At 38.8% G+C, this 18,719-nt stretch overlaps 1 protein-coding gene across 4 annotated transcripts in view; it reads right to left on the bottom strand.

The window, feature by feature from the left end:
- NOL4 (nucleolar protein 4) overlaps window positions 1-18,719 on the bottom strand; it is a 191,096-nt gene that overhangs the window by 121,165 nt on the left and 51,212 nt on the right. The window lies entirely within an intron of this gene.

Genomic DNA, 18,719 nt, shown 5'->3' with positions numbered 1-18,719 from the left:
GCTACACATTGGTTAGTTTGTGCACACTATTTCTTTCAGACATACTTTAGATTCAGAGTAGCTATCTTCCTCACATACTGCTGCATCTTCACAGAACTACTAAATTAAAAGAACTCTGCTCAAAGTCAAAATTCTTCAACAGATTTTTGTGTGACCTCCTTCATATGATGGTGGCAAAAAATGATAAATCATATGTACAATCAGAAAAGTCAATTCTTATTTAAAAACAATGATGAAATATACTATGCATGAAATCTACTGCCTTTTGATGGATCTTTGCACCAAGGTGACTTTCACAACTTAAAATGGTCACAAAAAGGTAACTCTGCACCACCTGTGTAGGTTTAGAAAGTAAACAATATATAGAAAATATCATCTATTTATAACCTTGCATATACTTGTGTATACTAAGAGAGAAAATACAACACTTTCAAGAAGTTGAACCTTTAACATGCTGCAGGATTTAAAAAAAAAAGAATTGAAGGTCTACATTATTAAAGGCAGATTATTTGAATGAAAAATTATTTGAATGAAAATTTGAAAATCATCTGTGAAAATGATTCCAAAGAGATATGAGCACATATAAGGAAATGTAGTGATGTAAAATGTGCAAAAATCTCTCCCCTTGAGGAATATCTTCCAGCACACACTCATTGAAGCTGTTCTTGATTGATTATCACAGGCTGAGCAACTCAAGAAGAACAAGTTTAGAACATTTTGCAGCTAAGCATTCACACTTTTTAAAAGTTCAGCAGATGATGTCTTGGCAGTCTATGTCCAATAGTTGTCTATTCAGATAGATGACTGTTCCTTATCAAATCAACTCTGTGCCTAAGTTTGTTGCCAAACTTGTTAATGATAACTAATGATAACTTGTTTGTTGCCAAACTTGTTAATGATAAACTAATGATAACACTGGAAGCAATATTACTCTGCAGAAACTTTCTGTGCTGTATGCCAGCAGAGATAACCTGCCATTGCAAGGTTGGTAGAGCAATGCAAAGTGACATGTTTTGGTTTTTTTTAATACTAAAAGAGTACAGGTGATTTTGTTAATTTATTTACGATGATTCTTTGCATTGCTGAGCACACAGCTACAAATTGGAAACTGAAAAGTAAGTTAGGAGAGACTACGGAAGCTGCACCTGTTTAGTCTAAAGAAGAGAAGACTGAGAAGGGATCTCATCAATAGGCACAAATATCTCAAATATCTCAAAGGCGAGTACCAAAAGGATGGTGCCAGACTCCTTTCAGTGGTGCCCAGAGACAGGACAAGGACAGTAATGGCCATACACTAAACCACAAGGAATTCCACCTCAACATAAGGAAGAACTTCTTCACATTGAGGGTGGCAGAGCACTGGAACAGGTTGCCCAGGAAGGTTATGCAGTCTCCCCTTCTGGAGAAATTCAAAACCCACTTAGACATGTTCCTTTGTAACCTTCTCTAGGTGACTCTGCCTTGGCAAGGGGTTGGACTAAATGATCTCCAGAGGCTCCTCCCCACTTTAAGTATCCTGTGATTCTGTGATTTCCAGTACACTTCTCAGGATACCGTGGAAGTGCACTGTTTGTTTATTATTTAATCTCTATTAAAACAGTATGTTCCTTTCTCCTCCAAACCTAGGAAGTATATTGTGCATAAATGAGAGGTGCTAACTGCTCTGAGGATTCTTGACACATCCTGCCAAGACAAACATTCATTCAATCAGCTAAAATTCCTCTTCCTTACCCCTGCTTCTTCACGGCTTTCTCAGAAGCTGGGGAGAGACAGCCTTCCTGGACAACCTTCAGCTCTTCCTGTACATTCCTGGTTACAGTCTCTTTGGAAACAGAGCAGTGAGAACTTACACAATAGGGAATAGCTTCATTTAACTGTGCAACTAAGCACACAAGTGCCTCCACCTCAGTATGAAGTCAACATGAAGTGGCAAATTCAATGCAAAGGGATTAAGTTTGAGCCCCTTTCCATATGTGTTTGAATTAGTCCTGAAATGGAACAAGAAGGGTCAGAGTGTAAGCAGCTCCCATCTGAGAACTAATAATGAAAAGCTGTGTGTTTGAGGCATTTTCTGTGCTCAGCTGATCCTGAGGGGACTCCAGCCAAGGTAGACCCTGCAGCAGAATGAAGATCTGGAGTCAGAGTAACTGGTGAAACTATCCACTACTGTTTCTGCTACCAAAATCCTTTGCATGTTGCAGGGCTCATCAGAACGTTTTGACTCAATTAAAATTCATTTGGGGTAAAGATACAGATGTGCACTCCATGAGGCCCTAACACTAGCTAATAAAGACCATGAACCTGGGTTCAAGCTTAAATATCACATACATGTAGTTTTTTTAAACAAGTACTTTAAAGGGTTCGTTGATGGCCATGTTTAAAGCAAAGAACAAAGGAACTCATGGGCTTTTTATGGATTTGCCAAAGCTTGTTTGCACCGGATTTATATAAGGAGAAACCCAAAAGCAAGGCCTCAGCCCTACCTTGAAAACATTAGCATTTCACAGCTTCCCTACAGCTTTTTATGTAATTATGTCATGCAGTCAACGAGCTCTTACCAGAGAGAAAGCTTCTAGTCTATCCTTCCTGCACAAATGTGTCACCAAAAGTGCTTGTCACACTTCAGACTGAGCTGAGCTGTATCAGGCAGAAAAAAAAGGCTCCTACTTCAGCTACCTTTGGCCAATCCATATGTTCTACTCATTCTTATATTTGGCATGTTTAGAGAATCTAATTTAGAGTAGTAAAGACTATCTCACAAGGTGTAGGTGGATCTTAAAATATGCTCCAGATTTCTGGCTTAGTGTAAAAGCTGTTCCTCTTTAATATCAAAAGAGTGGATTTATTGAAAGAAAAAAATATTATGTATATAGTCAGTTCTGAATCAGTGTGAACATCCAAGGGAAAAAACAAATACAGTTTTCAGTGTTCAGGGCCAAAAACATCCTTTCCTTTCAAAAACTGGTCACATTTCATTAAAGTGTATTTCAGATTTAAGGTGGATTTTTTTTTCCCCACTAATTCTACAGCTCCTTCCCATCAGAATTTGTAGTTGCCAAAAATCCGCCATCATCTCTGTTCACTCTCATGAAAGGAATATGACAGTAACATCCTCTCTTTTCTTTACTCATTCACCAGACTTCCTGGACATATTACTTACCATAGTTATCCATAAATTCCAGCATCACAAAATTGGAAACTCAATTTATTAAACCACAGTGGTTTGAATACTTTGTTTTCTTTATTTCACAGTCTGCAAGGTATGTTCTGGCCTTCAGTCATATTGCTGACAACTTCTGATATCTCCAACTTCTAAATAATATATATATTGCTGTGAAACAAGGCAACAGACATTCTTCTTTTGTCCAAGTCCCTTCTTCTGACAGAAGACCCATCTTCTGTCCTTGTCTCATTTCCCCAGCTCCACTAGCCTTCTGATTTAACTAGGGAGATGGGAGAGTAACCTTTCTGAGCTGTACTATCTCTGCTAATCGCTCTAAACCTTCTGGATTAATGATGCTCTGAGTCACTGGAAAAGGCTGTCACTCTTGTTGTATGGATGAGTACATTTAACAAAGGTGGTATTACTCCTCCAAATGCTCCCAATTAAAAATGCTTCCTTTAGTACTACTACTTTGAATGATAAAACTACTGAATTAGACCTTCAGTAAAAAATGCACAGGCAGACACTCTCAGATTGCTTTGAAAAGATACTCCACATGCAGAAGGTGGGTGGAAGAGGTGACAGCGTCTCTTTCGGAATGCAGACAACATAATAAGGCACGTCATTTATGTCGTGTTACTGACTTTCTGGTATTCCAAAACAGATTTTGTTGTACTGAAATCATGCAGGCGTTTACCACCAACATCTGTGTGGTTTCTTTACCACTTGAAGATGAAAATAGATAGCAGGTGGACATCAGCAGGTTTGCTTTATTACCACTGCACTTTGGACTGATAAATTGTGCCTAATAATTAACAAAGTTAAGATCATATTTTTCATGCTTACAGGGATGCACTGATAACTATCAACTATCACAGAAAACAATACTGCAGACAGAAAATAATAGTTCTTTTTCAAAGAGGTCAAAACCTCATTTGCTATAAACCAGTGTAGGCCCACTGAGAATGTGATCATCCAAGACATCCAAACTTACCTCCACTGATGTTTTCCTTTCACACACTGGAAAGTTATACTCTTTTAAACAGCCTCTTTGGGGAGTGACTAGAAGAGAACCAGCAAACCTTTACCAAGAGCAGTAGTTTCAAAGAGTGCTCTCTCTCCTGGTACTTCTCTGCAGGAGTCAGAGGTCTAACTACCACTTATGCTTCTGCCAAGCCCATCATTACTGACTTTCTTCCTGTCTGTCAGACAACTCTTCAGAAAAGTGTTTTTCCTTGCTGCTAAAACTGATTTTCTCATCTCATACTCAGAATCCAAACCAGAAACCAGCATGAAGAAAATTCACCTTTCCATTTTCTCCACACCAGTCCATTGTCATGAAAGTACATGCCTTTCAAACACCAGCACCCCTTCCTTTACTACCATTCTCCTCTCCCATGACATAGTTTCAGCTGGCAAACTATCAAAGATGAAGTATTGATGAGAAGTATTTCAGACTTCCTTAGACTGAGAACCAAGGATTATTATGAAAACTGTTTCTTTACTGCCAAAACCCACACATTAGAGAAAAAAAATCCCTCAGCATTCTTCCTCAATAACTACATGAACTTGTGAAAAAAACCTGTTCCTTATCACCTGACACCAATGCAGAAAGCTTTTTACTCCACAATTCATTTCTTTCTCAAGCTGTCTTGATGTTTAAATGATACAGGAAAAAAAGGCTTTTAACAAAAGAGGCAGACAAATGAAAGGTGGTAGGAGGAAGGAAGCACCTCCTGATCATCTTCCAGTAATAAGAACGTCTTCCAGTAATAAGAACAGCTTTAAATTATTCAACCCACTCTTCAATTTTAGGACCTTTCAAGATGCTACCTTATTGGCTGCCCAAATAGGCATGGCAGCAAAAAAATCTTCCACCTGCAATGATCCAGAAATCTCCTTTCTTTTTTGTCAGAAGCCTTATAAGCTGCACTGTATCTCACCTTGATTAGGGCAATCACAGAAATAAAGAGTGGTTTGGGTTGGAAGGAATCTCAAAGGTCAATCTATTTTCAACTCCCTGCATGGGCAGGGACACCTTCCACCAAACCAGGTTACTCAAAGGGTGTATTGTCCAGAAAGTTCTTTTCTTCCATTTTAGGCAACAGTCTCCTGAAGGCTCTTCTTTAGGTGGTTTCATTCTTAAATACAGTGATTGACTGTGTCCACAGAGGTACAGTCAATGGCTCAGTGTCACAGTGGACATTGAGCAACAAGCGGTAACAAGCGGCATTGCTCAAGGGTCCATACTGGGACCCTTGGATATCTTGGATATCTTGGATATTGGATATCTTCATCAACAACATAGTCAAAGTTTGCTGACACCAAACTCAGTATGGAAGTGAACACTCCAGAAGGGAGAGCCATGATGCAGGAAGTCCTGGATAGGTTGGAATAGTGGGCTAACAAGAACCTTATGAAGTTGAACAGGGACAAGTGTAAAATCTTGCACCTGGGAAAATATAATCCAGGAGTACAGCACAGCCTGGGATATAACCAGTTAGAGATCAGCTCTGTAGAACCTGGGGGTCCTGGTGGACAACAAGTTCAATATGAGTGAGCAGTGTGCTGCTACAGCACAGAAAGCCAACAGGATGCTGGGTTGCATCAACAAGGGCATCACCAGCAGAGATGTTCTCTACTCAGTGCCTGTCAGGCCACACCTGGAATACTGTGTGGAGTTTTGGTCCTCACTATAGAAAAAAGAAGTGGACAGGCTGAAGAAGGTACAGAGAAGGGCCACAATGACGATCAAATGACTGGAAGCCTGCTGGGTGAGGAAAGGCTAAAGAAACTGAGTTTGTTCAGCCTTGAGAAAAGGAGGCTTAGGGGAAACCTTGTTGCCATGTTCCAGTATTTAAAGGGTGGCTACAAAGAAGATGAAGGCTCTCTTTTTTATGAAGAGTCACATGGAAAAGATGAGAGAAAATGGGTACAAGTTACTTCTGAGGAGATTCTTATTAGATATAAGAGAAAAAAATTTTACAGTTATGACAATCAGCTATTGAAATAACTAAGATCAGTTGAACAGGGTGCTGAGCCATGTTGTCTAGACTACCCTTTTGCCAGGAAAGGTTGGAGCAGATGGTCCTAGAGGTCCCCTTCCAACCTGGTATTCAATGATTTTATGATTCTATAAACTCTTGTGTTTTGCCTCAGAGATTCAAAGTGTATACTGCTCTGGTTGAATTTAGCCTTCACAAAATTGCCTCTTTAGAAATTCAGGCCCATGGTATTTCTGAGCTCTCTGATATCATCTCTAATTAGAGTAAAGTAAAATGTATCATCTGCCTAATAACAGATTCCCATGCCATAAAGGTCTACCTCTCGAGTGATCAGTTCTCTTTATGTAGAAATAGACATCTATATATATATATCTATATATATGATAAGAGAAAAATAGATTTATAAATATGTTTATAAAACCTACAAATAGAAAAATCTATTCATAGGAACAGATACATCTCTGTAAACTTGAATTAGATTTGTGCTTGTTCCATATTGTGTAACAAAATATAAAACAGGGCCAACATACAACTCAATGCTAACCTTATTTTTAATAAATTCTGCTGAAAAAATAACCTTGGCAAGTTCAATCTCAGCTACTCCCTAAGCAGCCTTCATAACCCTGTACTCTGGATTTTTCCTCACAACTGATTTCTCTTCACATCTGTGTGTACAGACAGGGAGAAACAAATAGAAAGGCATCCACCACATACTCATCATCCACCACATGCTCATATAGAAAAGCAGAATAAATAAAATTTTCCTGCCTTGAAGGGTGCTGAAGGGGGACAGTTTTCACTCTGAGCAGGAATAACGGAGGAGTCAGAAGAATGGTTTTCTCCTCATTTTTTCTTTCAGGTTTGAAGTGTAGCCAATTGCAGTATTCCCAAGAGAAGAGTTAGTCAGACAATATGAGTGACTAGATTTCTTCCTGACCCACAAGACAGGAATATCTCTAAAGAAACTCTTTATTATCTGCTCTCTCCCTCATACATGTGTACTTGATGATCAGTTAGGCTTGGAGTCATTCTGGCCAGTCTGCTTATGCCCAGGCATCGGCAAGGTCACAGGTAACCCAGGGTCCTACAACCTACTTCAGCTAAGAAGCAAAGGCTACTGTTCTATTAAAGCAAGCTCATTTGGTGGGCCACATGCCTGATTTGGGACATCCCTGTTGTCCAGGACTCAAGGAAAAAGCATGAAGCTGAGTTGGGGGAGGTTTAGGTTAGATATCAGGAAAGGATTTTTCAGCCAGAGGGTGGTTGAGCACTGGAACCCAGGGAAGTTGTTACAGCATCGAGATCTTCAGAGTTTTAAAAGTATTTGCACAATGCTCTCAGGCACATGGTGTGATTCTTGATGTGTCCTGTGCAAGGCCAGGAGTTGGACTCCATGATCCTGATGGTTCCCCTCCAAATCAGCATATTCTATGATTCTATGAACTGGACTACTCAAAACCAGGCATTACACTGGAAGGGGGTTCAAGAAACAGAAAAGATGAATAGACCACCACTACCCATGCAAGTAAATTACCCATGCAGTATAAGTTCTTCTTAAAAGAATCTGTTCTACGTGGCCATGGCAGTGTGGGAGTTGCCTGTAAAAGGCTAGAAGGCTGGGAGTGTACACAGTTTACAAGGTGGTAAAGAATTATTTCTCAGAAAAATAGTAGTTTTACCACATTTGCCCTTTCCTTTGAAAAGCTGCATTTAAGTAAGCGTCCATTGAAATCAATGCTTTACAACACCATCAGAGATAATTAAGTTCAAGAATCACCACAGAATACACTTTCTGAAATTACTGTGAAAAGCTTGGCCAGACTGTCATTTCACTTTTTGAAATGTACTTTTGTCACATGCCTTTTAATGCTGTCACCACCATTTCCTCATCTCTTTGAGCAAGCAATCATTTTAAGCCCCTTTTTTTCTCTCCTTAGGGAGCGAAGGGAAGTACACTACTGAGTAACTGATTCGGAGAAGAGAAAAATATTTGTCCTTGCTAACTGGCTTTACAGCATCTATGCCTTTAATTAAAATAGGGCATATTTACAGAAGATACAATAATATGTGCAACTGCAAGTCCATAACCGCAGATGTACAGAAACAACCAGGGAGTATAAGCCTGCTCCAGGAACATAAAATGAACAGTTCCTAGAGAGCACACATAATTGCAGAAATGTAGCAGAAAGAAGAAATGAAGAAACAGCAACAGACAGAGCTTGGCTAACTCACTGAATTAAAGCTTATCATCTCTGCATAAACTGCACTGATGGTTTAATCAGAGTCAGTAGCAATTTCAGCACCCACATTAACTACTTCAGGATTCATTCAACTACACAGAACCTATTATGAAAACATGAAGGATGAAAGCTTGTCTCCACTGGACTCCACAGAAATTCTTATGATTGATTTCAGTAAGGTTTTCCTTGCATTCGTGTATTTTGGACATGATCATGCTGGATAAAATTTCTAAAAACCAGGTCACCAAAAGTCAAAGCTCTTTCAAAATTTTTATACAAATATAATGCTTGTACAGTTACCTCAGAGGGATATCTTCTAAAAAGTACCAATTGCTTTTAAATAGACAGAAGTCCTAGAAGATGCATGCAGACCTGTAAACTATTCAAAGAATATTTATAGATTCTTTATACACATGCAAGGAGCCCTTTTAAAAACCAGTTTGAAAGCACTGGTAGCTTCCATTTACTTTCCGGCTCTCCAGACCACCCTGCTGCTCTCACTATTTTTACCACCTCCTTTTGAAGAGGACCTATTTCTTCTCTTCCAAGTAATTCACATTAGGAGTTCCACATCTTGTAGTTCTGTCTCTTCGTTCTCTCTTTGACAGGTTGCAGCATCAGCTCCCTTCAGAATAACCATCTAAGAAACACTTAAATAGTGTGACATAGCAAACACTGCACATCTTTGCCAATTAAGTCGTTAAAATTTTAGTATACTTTATATTTTGGTTCTTCCTGGAACAGTAACTTTGTGTAACTGAAATGTCATCTATTTTGTTTTTGTAGACGGAAAACATAAGTATTCCCTGTCTGTATCTCCTAATTTCTTTTCCCATCAAACCAGTAATACTTATTATCACACTTAAGATTAGAGTAGTCTGTTGATATCATGGTTTTATCACAGTTTCTCAAAGCACAGAATCAAATTTTCTAAGCAATTATTACCCCAAAGTATCTATTACTGTTGCCTTGTTTAAAAGCTGCTAGTGAACCACATGCTTTTTTTCTGGTTTATGATCTTATTTAAATCTCCTTGCTAATATCTATGCTTATGTGAAATTCAAATTTCAGAGTACAAAAATCTAAGCATAGAGGTTTGAACTCCATATTCCAGTCAGAAGGCATTAAACTAATTTTACAAAAGTTTAACAGCAGGGACCCTGGACAGTTATCAACAAGGATGACTCTGCCTCCTGCTTAGGGAACAACTCTACACAATAAAGCACATGGGATATCAGGACAGACACAGAATTTCAGTAGAAGTAGTCACTAGTTCTCTTGGAAATGCATCAAACTGACTCCTTGATTCATGTCACAAGAAAAGAAGGTTGTGTAAACTTTGAAAGTAAACTGAAGCACTGAGGAAGGACTTTACACACAAAGATTCAACTATTCCCATAAGCAGAAACTTCTGCAGTAGACTGTTCTCAAAGCAATCTTTCTCCTGGAAAGCCACATTCCAGCTGCAAGACTAGGGTCCTAACGAGTTGTTATATGATGGAAATGGAGAAAAGCTTCTTGGAGTTGACTTAAGGCATCAATTTCCCTTCATTTCCGTGCATCTAAGTCTGAAAATTGTATATTATATAAATTAGAATTCTTCCTTTATGAAAGCTGTTACCTGAATTTATTCTACTGGTAATGCCAACCCTTACAATTGAGGTTCTGAATTGGTTTCTCAGTATCACACATAGTACAGTCAGCAAAGCCAATTAAAGAGTGGGCTCCTCCACATCTTTTCCTAGAGTGGGTCTGAGTAGCTACTGAAGTCTGTCAGCCTGGAAGGGTGCTCCTTCAGCAATCAGAAGTGGTCAGTGTCCTCCTGGCAGTGGAGAGACTGCCTAAGCCTTACACATCTCTCAGCATGCTGTTAACTGGTCACTGAGTGCGAAATAAAATTGTAGTACGAGTCAAGCTGTATTCTAATCTGTGTTGATGCTAAATTTAATTCTTCTTGTATCTATCTGTCTCCAGTTAACCTGCAAACCAGCACTTCTACCTTTCTCACAATAACCAGGCTATCAGCGTTCCTGAATACTTTGAGGACACCACTGGAGTTCAGCCTATCTTGAAATTTTCAGGATTAGTGTATCATTTCTTCCTTCCCGTTATTAAGAAGTGCCAGAGATGGCACATCCCTCTGCCTCCGAATAACAAATAAGGTTACTATTTGGCAACATTAAACCAATTATTTGAAAACACTACTTCAAAAATCTCAGGAAATATATATATATAACCACATTCTATGTGTTTTAATATTAAAAATCATTGTACTGCTGAAAAAGTACTACTCTCTTCTGGTAATCAAACTATTTGCGTTTGGCTTAAAAAGTACTACTAATTTTAGACATTCAGAATTGCAAATATTTTATCAAACAAGAAATGCTTCAAAGAAATTTCCATTAAAAATATCTTTCACAAAACAGTCCAGTGTCTCCAGGGAATTTCCTCTTCAGAAAAAAAAATAAATTAATAGCTTCCTTAATTAAAATATAACACAGTGAATAATCAATGGCTAAATTTAATTTTCTTTAAAGCACATTTTTTTACATTTCCTTTACTGAAATAACAAAGCTCTATTATATTATTCTATAACAAACACAATAGGAAAAAAAGAAAAAGGAGAGTCAATGCTTAGCAAGCATTTTAACAGTAGTTATGAAAAAAACCTCCACCTATACTGCTATACTGTAAGGAAGCAGACAAATTAAATCAAACAATCTGTGCACATAGCCCCTGCTAAGGTAAACTGGTACATATGAAAGGATAAACTGGATAAAGTGCCTGCACTGGAAAGCAAAACTATGCAGAATGTCCCTCCTTTATTTTGATGTCACAGAGAAATGGGAGGGAAAGCCTGAGATATGCTAAGATAAGGGAAAAGAACACATCAATCAAAACCAACCAATGCTTTCAGAAATCTTGCTAAGCTTAGTTACAAGGACTTGCACACGGAAATCAAAAGCAAACTGGCTCCCTTCAGTACCTGCATAAAGAAGCAACAGCTTGGTTGGTAAGTATTGCCAAAGTGAGATATCTATTGTTAGAGGAACACCAGCGCAACTCACAGATGCAAAAGAACACAGGTCTGCAGCCAGCCTTTTGCACAGGCATAGGCTTCACTTACCACTAGGCTGCTGATGTAAAAATGAGTGGCTGTGAATAGAGTGAATGGTGTGCAAGCATTTTAGCCTTACTCGTGAAAAGATAATTCTAATTTCTCAGCTATTATTGGCTGCAAGTATTCCCTGATGTAATTACGGAGTAATAGCTGAGAACTTGATTGTAACCAACAGTTAGTAGTTTGTTGCTAACAAGGCAAACATGACAAACAATTTTGAGGCAATTATTGTCATTACAAGCCACACTCAATTGTTCAAGGCAAGCGTAATAGAAAGTGACAGTTGTGCAGCTGGGAGGATGGTGCAGGAAACAAGACTGTTCTCTGGATGCAACAAACCACTCAGACTCTAACAGAGACTCTGCTCAATGCATAATTCATGTTTAATAATATTTTAGTCTCCAAAGCAAATTACAGTATAAGATAAGAAACAAACAGAGACATGTCAGAAAAAGAACACAAGTTACTATAAGATGGAAGAAGACACACAGAATTAACATGGAGCAAGGAGACATTCAACACATCCAACTCACAAGATGCTTGCAATTAGCAAATGAAAATGCAGTAACTCTACATATTAAAAGAGTCAGTTGTAAAAGTAATTAATTTGCTATGCTTCAGTGAGATGGGCGCTCATGCCCAAATCCTGGTTTGGGACCCTTGTATGATTAAGTAGGTCCAACAGGAAGGAAGGAAGGAGTGCTCTCCACTGAGAAACACTGAGGATTAATTCTTAACAAATTTGAGTTGCGTAGAGAGTCAAAGGAAGATTTTCATCTCTCATACAATAGAAGTGCTTCATGTATCAGCTCAGTATTCTGATGACAAAGCAAATAGCAGCTGCCTCGTCAGCAGCCAGTCCATTAAAATACTTGATTTGCTGAAAATTCTACCCAGCTCTCCTTAACGATGTTAAGGGCTGAAAGTTTCTAATGCAGCTACAGGGACATTTCAAACTCTTGCCCAGGCTCAATACCTTGTGAATGACATTGTAGCACTGTTCAAGTGTCATTACAGTGTCACTCATAGTGCCTTTTGCACTGATAAGGTATCATTTCTAAAGAAGCCATTAAAGCACGGCTGAAACTAGATTTCCACAACTCTATGGTTTTCTTGTTTTGTTTCACCATTTTCCTCCTTTCTTAAATCATAGAATCATAGAATGTTTTGGGTGGAAGGGACCTTCAAGATCATATAGTTCCAACCGCCCTGCCATGGGCAGGGACACCTTTCACTAGAATGAATTGTTTTATGCAAATAATAACATATCAAACCGAATCTGATGAGCTAAATCACCACCCCAGGATAGTTCCAGTGAAGTAAAATAGTACTAGGTGCCAGGTTTTCAGGTATTCTTTGACTCTGCTTAGGTGAAGACGATACCGATTTTCTCAGACATAGCAACATACTATAACTAGCTCCCTGTCTAAAGAAACGTTTGTGATTTTGACATCTGTAAGATAACACGTAGGCTTACTCAGAAACATATATGAGTGTGACTGTGCTGTCTTATGCTATATTCAGTAACAAAGCTGGTGGTTGCAAAAGGTGACAGATCAACAGCTGCAGAGACAGGAGACCTTTGCTTATCCTCAGAGCAGATTGCCAAAGCAGACGAAGAAGAGACCTTCCTCATTCTCTCTTGCCAGCTTGTCTCAGCCCTGGTCTTTGGGATGCAGTTGTTGCCCTAATTTAGCTTCTGCTGGCTATGTTCTATTTCCCAGAACAGGAGAAAGATAAAACCTGTTCATACAGGTGGGCTTTCCTCTTCAGGGAAATTAGAGTGAGATCACAAAAGACTATGCATAAGATGCTGTAATCCTAGTATTGCCTGGATGATACTGTATAGAAGCACAGAATCATTAAGGTTGGCAAAAACATCAAAGATCATTGAATCTGTACTCCTTTTCCACTGCCATGAGATAGACAGGTATCTTAGATCTCTTTCAGAAAACTAATATTCATTGTTTCACTCTTAGTCATAAGAAGTGAGATTATTGCCCGAAATGTTGTACATTTCAGCGGGTTGAGCAAGACTGGAAGGTTGGAATATAGCACAAAATTCAGTCGTATCTCTTGGTCCTCAACTGTAATTTTAAATGATCTGCCATTCTACCAAAATTTTTTTAAAAGGTAATTATTGTTTTTCTATCCTCTTTATAAGCTAATCAGCCCAAACCCTCAAACCCTCACTACTAAGCAAAAATTACCTTTTTCTTTGGAGTAAAATGAAATTAAATTTGTATGTCCAATGACTTCTATAATATATAAGCATAATAAGCAATTCTACTAGCATGAAAACATTGTTGGTATGGATCTACAGATTGCAAATAAAACCAGTCAAGTCACAAAAAATCCCCCAAATGAAAAGGCTTTCTAAAAGTATATGAAGTTGCATGTAGGAAAACTGACAGGCTGGTTTTTATTTTAATGTTAATATTTTATTACTTTAATATTTAATATTTTAATAAGGCTATATGACTTTGTTTGGTAATTTCACTCTATCTCACATACCACAGAAATGTCAGGTGCTTTGTTTTGAAGACTAAAGAAGTAAAGGTTTTAAGTAAAAGACACCTAAACTCTGCAAACAGTTCAGCTAATCTTTAGTGGGGCTTTACTGAAGTCAAGTGGACTTTGACCTCATACAAAACAAGCATATTTCTAAAACCTTTCAGTGCTTGAACAGAAATTAAAAGCACAATATTTAATGATGTAAATTGCTTTTTTAAATTAATGTAAAATAACATTTCCACTGAAAAGTATTAATTACCAACAAAAAGGTTGCCATGGATTTAGTGCTAGGAATCATCTGCTCTCTTGTTAGCTTTTTTACCACTCACTTTACTCAAGATCAAGAGCAGGGCCAATATGTAGGCAACAACAGAGACAATTTACTCCACTGTGCTCCTTCACCAATCTGTCTTCACTTTGGCCTGCAGTTTGTATTTGAACTAAAATATCTTGCACTTAAATTGCTTTGAGAAAAAGAAAAGTCATTGTTTTAAGACAGGGAGTTCAGATTACAGTGGAATAAAGACAAAAGCAGAACCAAGTATGACAGTACAACCAGTTCAGAATGGGAAGACGGATTAAATACTTGGTTGGACTTAGTCCAGAGAGGTAAATCAACAGCAAGTCTGCACCCTTGCACAGACACTCAGTTTTGACAACTTAATCAGCTGATGTTACTTGTTTCAGGGAAGCTGTTGTGTAAAGATTATAGCTCCAATGCAGAAAACAGGTGTTTAGATGACTGACTCCAGTACTTGTATCTGTCACAAACACCAAATGCGTGAAATGAATAGTTAATGGAAACAGCCAGGTTTCCTACAGCTATATTGTATAAAAGCTGGCAATTTGAACATGCTGGGGAAAGAGAACTGACACGATCCAAGTGACCACAAACTACTTGAAGGCATAATCCTTCATTTCGTGACATTATTAGTGCTCAATTTTCTATAAATTGAAAAAAAACCACAACCAGGAAAAGCTTATTAGTAATCTCCACACCTAAAGGGATAGCACAACCCCTGTTAAAGGTTGAATCCTGACATATTTTGTCACAGCTAGCTGCTATAAGCACATTCTCCATACAGTGCCTGTGAGACACAGTTCTGTATAAATATGTAACTGTATTTTTCTAAAAGTTAGATTGAAGAGAACACAGTTCCTCCACTTAAATCCAGACAAAGCAATGATATGTTTTGTTGTACCTTAGTATAATGAGAAATACTGAAAAGAAATTAATCCTGCTTCTTTCACTGAGTTCTAGTCAAGTAGTCTCATCCCTGATTTTTAATCGATAGCTCACATAGTGAAAAAAACCAAAACAATAAAAGCAATGTAAAGTTTATACTTAGCTCTTTTCACTTCTAGAGTTGTGCAAGTTCTTAATTTCCTCTAATCAGAGTATCCCTCTACACATCTCTCACGTCTTGGCAACTAATGAACCACTACTGCGTGGAAGCAAACACACACAGCTGTTCTGCACAGGGTTCCAGCTAACAGGCAAGGGCAACAAGAGTCCCAGGGCAGAAGCTCTTGCTGCTCTTCTGACAGATCTATCTAGCAGGCAGTTTTCACCAAAAAAAAAAATCATTTTTTTACAGCTTGAACCACTAACTTAAAAAAAAACCAACAACAACAAAAACCAACAAAAAAAAAACCAAACCACAAGATCCTTTATTTCCAACTCAGTTTGCAAACCTTGCCTGCTGTCTGCGGTCTGAGATTAGGACACCTTAGGACACTGAACTGTGGCATGTTTGGGAAAGAAAATAGGGGCAAGCAAGGAGAGAGGGTGCAAATTTGCAATTTGCAGCTCTGTTATCCAGCTGCCTGCTACAGAAAACACCTGTGAGGCACTGGTAAGCAGAGAGCTGTAGCCCATTACTAGCTGGGTAATGGACTGATTACAAATTAGAGATGCTTTCCTTTTCTAACTCCCCAGGGAAGAGCAGCAGCCCTTTTCCAAATCCTTCCCCATCCTTACAGCAGCCCTTCAGGTGATCAGGATGCTATTTTCAGCCATTCTTCAGCAGATGTGACTCAAGGCCCTGTTATTTAAAAGTGTACAAAGGCTAATTTAAAGGGGAAATTGTCTTTAGCAGTATTGTGGCAACTTCACTACAATGGATTCAACGCACCAACTCTCCCTGCTTTTCATTCCCTGTTCCCTTTCAACCTAATATTCATACAAGGAATATTATGACCCCTCAGTCCATTCGCAGAGCCCAGGACTTTTGTGCAGTCCCAGCACCCACCTACTGTGAGCAAATATGCATCTTCCGCCTCTGTGCCCTCCTCCTCAGCATTTTTCTTACGTACTATGGCATTTCTGGGTGAAGAAGTCTATTGCTTACAGCTGATACTGTAAGTTGCTCTCATACTTCCCTTTATTCCATTTACGTTTAAACAACCTAACCATGAGAAACCGGACACAGTATTAGACTGGAAGACTTTCAGAAACCTCAGGTCAAATGAGCTCTCTAATGGAGTCCCAAAGACAAATGCCTGTCTAAAAAGGATGCAGGTATACCCTCAAGGAACAAGGGTATGAAAGCATCTTATTCTTTTTACATAGACAAGTGTCAGCATTCTGATGCTCTGATAAACTGAACCCGAAGAGGAGCCTCAGCGGTGTGGCCCAGCTCACTATTATGTTCCTCTAGGGTACACAGACTCTGTTTATATTCTAGTACCAAGAACAGTTGAAATCCCTGGAAAAAAACCAACGGGGTCCCAAAAACACATCACCTTTAGGCACACTGGACATGCAAATCCCATTAGCAAATCATTCTCCCAAAGCGGGCATGCTTGGGGCAGCAGAAGACTTGTCCCATTCTGCCACAGACCCCATGTCCAACTGTGTGTGCACAGGCAACCTTACACAACAGTAAGTTTTCATCTGCCAGAATGCAGCAAACACATTTCAGATGAGCCAAATGCCAACTGTCTTTATCTGTGGACTGAATGTGATGGCTGACATAAACTTTTATGGACATACAGAATGTTTGAGGGAAGGGAGCAAGAATTACTTTAGACACACAGATTCATGCTTTGGTGATGATTTTTGCAGGTGTGTGCTATAATTAGGTATTAAATTTGTAAGATTTTACAGTGCAGCCTGTGACAGCAAAAGGAATTGTACAGCTAAGTTCATTTAAGTTCCTTTTTATTTTCCCACCTTCCTGTTCCCACTTCCATCCCTCCACTCCTCATATTCATCTTTTTCTTCCAATCTTCTTTTTTCCTGCCCTCTCCTATCATTCTTCTCCCTTCCCCCTTCTCTAACGTCTTTCTGTTCCTTCTTCAGCCTTTTCTCTCACATCTGAAACAACAGTGTTGCTCTAACTAGCCACACGTAGTTTTGCTATCTAACAACAGCTAGCAAAGGAAAACCATGAAGCCAAAGAGAACTGCTATTTCAAATCTTTCTATCAGCAGATGCTTTAGCCAGAAGACGCAGCAAAAAATAGGATTGCTTTAGGAAGGTGTGCAAGTACCGTCTGGGAGGAAGAGAAGGAGAACTGAGAGATTTAAGGCCATTTTGTAAGATCACACTACCTGCAGTTCAAAGACCACGATGCGTTTATTTCCCATACATTTCAAATATCAAGTGACAGGTTTGTGCCATGTTATCATTCATACTTATGTTCTAAAATGATTAGATGTGGCACTTGAATCTGGTTGCAGCAGGTATTAAGACATGTATGACAGGCTACTGTACAGCACAGGTTACTGTACTGAACTACAGTTTTATTTCAGACATACACATGCACACATTACTATTAGGAAACACTATATATGTGAAACATTGAGGATAGAATCTCTACAGCACAGTATCGCACTGAAAGCCAGATACATAAAAATGTCACCTTTCTAAGTATCCCTGAAACTTCTAACTTAGCAATATTATTATCTTAGCCCTGTGAGAAGTCAAACTTCAACAGGAAAGTGAACTAGCTTTCCTACATCATGTGCATCAGAACTGCTCCTTTAGTGAACATACGTTGACAGAAATTAAGTTAAAAGTTGCACAAATTTTGTGGTAGCTTGAGGACACACAGACGAAATGCTGCTGTGGTTAGAAATTATCATAGACATCCTACTCCTTTATTTGTCCAGAGAGCAACCCAACAAAAGGTCCTACCCATGACCAGATCCTACCAGCCACTATGCACCACACTCATTCTCTCCTAAATATCTCACCAGCTAGCAATTCACCATGATGCATAAAGAACAAAGAATCCAGGTTAACCATCAAATCCCATACATTTAGTGTTCCAGAGAAATATAAGAAGTACTTCTAAATTGGCACACATGATCAGGAGATTACCAAGTAACAAGCACAGGATGTCAACATGTTGTTTCTAACACCAGTAGAACAGAGCTGCGCTTTGGGTGTTGTGGATTCACATTCCACTCATGAGCCCATGACTACAGACTGCCACAGTCTGTGGTAGACAGGTTACTTGTAAGCTCCATAACTAACGAAAAAGTTCATTAAAAACCAGGCTAATCTAACTTGTTCTATAACAAAGGCTGAAATCAAAGACTACATAGCTATGCGACTCATATGCAAAGTAAAACTTTGATCTCTGAACAAGAAACTAGCTTTGTGTTGTAACCAAGAAATAATTAACATTCAAATTTACAATGCTGCTCGCTCTTTTTTCTCTTACCTC

The sequence above is a fragment of the Myiozetetes cayanensis genome, unplaced genomic scaffold, assembly GCF_022539395.1.
Source record: "Myiozetetes cayanensis isolate MyiCay16 unplaced genomic scaffold, myiCay2020 scf1, whole genome shotgun sequence".
In the NCBI taxonomy this organism is placed as follows: Eukaryota; Metazoa; Chordata; class Aves; order Passeriformes; family Tyrannidae; genus Myiozetetes; species Myiozetetes cayanensis.
This window is presented reverse-complemented; position numbering and strand designations above follow the sequence as displayed.